The following is a 3,266-nucleotide window of genomic DNA, read 5'->3' on the forward strand; positions in this document are numbered from 1 at the left end:
TCCATTTTAATAGCTCTTCGGTTTGTGATTCTTTGCTCCACGACAAATAGTCGCTTGGATAGAAGCCGTCGTTGTTGTTTCGGGTAGTGTTTACTTTCATGTCTTCTGAGCTAGCCGGTTATTAGGAAGTTCATTTTGTTCAAAGTTGAGCTGAGGCTATGCATTGTAATCAGAAGTACCCAGTCAGACTTAGGCATCGGGCGGATGTCCTAAAAGTCCATCCGGCCCTTAGGATTGGACTGGACTGGGACGTCTGTGAACCGACCGGTACGGGTGTTGAAATATACACCGATGGCTCTAAAGACGGCAGCTTAGTAGGTGCCGCGTACTGCGTCTTCTGTGACGGAGTGCAAGTGTACGAACAGTCAGTCAGACTGAACGAGGAAGCGTCCGTGTTCCAGGCGGAACTGGTGGCCCTGGATGGGGCGTCCCAGTGGATCCTATTACACCGGGTCCAGAGCCTGTCACGGTTTACTCAGATAGCCAGTCGTCGCTACCGCCCTGAGTGACGGGTACCATCGCGATCCACTGATACAGAGATCAGAAGCAAGGTACTGAGGGCGAGGCACAAGCGACACGTTGCCCTGCGGTAGGTCCGTGGCCACATCGGAATCCCGGGCAACGAGCGTGTCGATCAGCTGTCAAAGGCGGGAGCCAGCGGACCATTTGTAACGAGGACCCTCGACTGCATACATAAAAGGTACTTTGCGAAACGATCTATGACATACTGGCAAGAGCGTTGGACTCAAAGTACAGTAGGTAGGCCAACCTACGCCTTCGTGCCTGTAGTTGGCCTCACTCCGGTGTGTTGCAATTGGCTAACGATCCAAATTCTGATCGGCCACGGGAGGTTTCTCCACTTCAAGTCCAAATTCGGACAAGGAGATGGTAGCTGCCCCTGTGGGTGTCCTCGCGGCGACGCGAGACACTATGTACTTGACTGTCCTCTCACAGAGGATTTCCGCCGAGGGTCCGACTAAGTCGACTGGTCCAGGCAGCCTGAACAAGTACTTCGAGCGCTTGCAGCTAGTAAAGGAAACCTAAAGAAACTAAAGGAATTGGTGGAACGTATCATAGACCTTCTTGGTCTATAAGCCTGGTGGACGCGCTAGGCTGGGCCCCCTCTTCTTGTAGGAAAGGGGACCCCGCTGTTTGATAAAATTATTGTTGAATAAAGTGAGCTGAAGGTTTAGTATTGTGGACCATAGTGCAGTACAGGTTGCACATTACGAAAGTTATGCCAGGTTAGAGGGCTGGGCCTGGGTGCGGATGGGAGCCCGAAAGATGTACCATGTGGCCCAGCTATGTCGTTCCTGTCTACCACGTCAGGTATCAGACCGAGCCGATGAACAAGGCATAGTCTCTTTAACCCTGTTGTGCCAATAGGCGGGGCAGGAAAAGAGTTCCTTACGAGGCTTATACGGCTAATGACTTGGGTACCTGTCAAGTGGACCTCCGCAGAGTGTTGTTGAAGTGTCTTCGATTAGGTCCGGGATAGCCAGAATTCCTCTTAAAAATGTCTTAAATAATACATTACAGCTGGTCTAATTCACGCCCATGCACTTGTCTTCTGTAACTCACTAAACATGTAAGTTACAGAAGACAAGTAGTTTCCTCTAAAAGTCCAGATTTTCACAGTTTGTAGAGTTTGTTTCTTCCCTTCTACTTCAGCTGTAAAAGCGACGAAGTTTCAAATTTGAGGACATGTTTAAGTTAAAACACCTGTCGGCTTTAAGTTTGACTAATTTTTTCTTCTGATATTCTATTTTGATGAACCAGGATTGGCATTTAACCTCTCGTAGTCTGCTAAGGGAGGGAGGTGCTTTCTAGAAAGACTTTCTGTGAGAAACTGACTCCTACTTAGCTGTTAGAATATTCGAATTAGAATACGTAAAGAATATTCGGAAAACTCCACGTGGCCAGCATACTGGCACTCCCGGCACAATTGCAGATGTGAATGACACAGTTGGGTCCTATTGTTAGAACGTCTAACCACCGTGCTGGGCTCTATGTTAAATACGAGATGGGTTTAGAGGAGCTCGCAGCGTACTCCTACATCGCCTGGAAGTAGGCTGATTTCGGGGGCTATTCTAGCAAAGGGTCACATGAGAGTATGGTTTCTTTGACATTTTTGCTCTTATGAACATTCTATACAGCTCTGTTAAAGTCCCAACAGTGTCATTCACATTTGCAATCTTACCGCGCTCTCCTACTTACGAACAGATTAGGTTTACGAGGTTTTGTCGTAAGTCGAAAACTAACCTAGAAAGAACATTTGTACACAAAATAATTAGGGAAACTCGGGGCGGAGTGGGAAAGACGATTTACATATGAAAGGGAGGTGAGAAAATTCGTTTGCTCCCTGTCCAACCAGTGGCGTGCCGTGACATTTGATGATAGGGAAGCTGTGTTTCTGTAAGAAGCCGACTTCCAGGGGCAATCAGTCAGCGATGGTCTAGGGCAGTGTTTTTCAAACTTTTTCATTGAGTGGCACACCTAATTGAAAAATAACAAATCGTGACACCCTTGACCAGCGGCAGATCTAGAATCTGAATAAAGGTGGGAGACTAATGGACCAGATGAATTTTTTGCGAATATTACCTGCAACGCAAAAGTGTTTCTACGTGCTCAAAATCAAAATTTAAGTCCATTGAATTTTGTCGAAATACCTACATGTAAAATAATAGTCTTGCTATTGTTTTTTAAATATAGTTTTGTTATCAAATATATCATCATTTTATATTATAATTTTATTGATAAACAATTTTTTTACGTTTTTTTATACTATTTTGATGCATATATAAAATAAATATTTCATTATTTTTTTCTTATCTTTTCCATATCAATTTAAAAAATGTAAATTAAAAAAATGATAAAAAAATTGTTTATTTGTCATCGTTGCTTTTGGATACTATGAAAATACTGTAATATGCACCTACTTTGTGATTGAAACCACACGCTTTTCAAAGTACAATGCAACGCTTTTTAAAGCATATACAAGACACAAGAGTCCACGTCGTTCTTCTCTGGTGGTTGGCCTGGTACTGGGACTGGGAACATGAAGGCCAAGCAATGTGGTTTGGGCGAACTCGTGACAAGTCGTGCGTACACATAGCGTAGAACATTACATTAACATGCGATTAGTCATAGTTTCTTTGCTTGCTAGATATCTCGTAGCAAAATAGAACTGACAATGAGTTATCTTGAACTACACTTAAGTAAATTTCCAAGAAAATGCCTAAAGGCTCTAAACTTTGCGACACCCC

This window comes from Centruroides sculpturatus, unplaced genomic scaffold (genome assembly GCF_000671375.1).
Source record: "Centruroides sculpturatus isolate CEXI.00-Female unplaced genomic scaffold, Cexi_2.0 scaffold2126, whole genome shotgun sequence".
Taxonomy (NCBI): Eukaryota; Metazoa; Arthropoda; class Arachnida; order Scorpiones; family Buthidae; genus Centruroides; species Centruroides sculpturatus.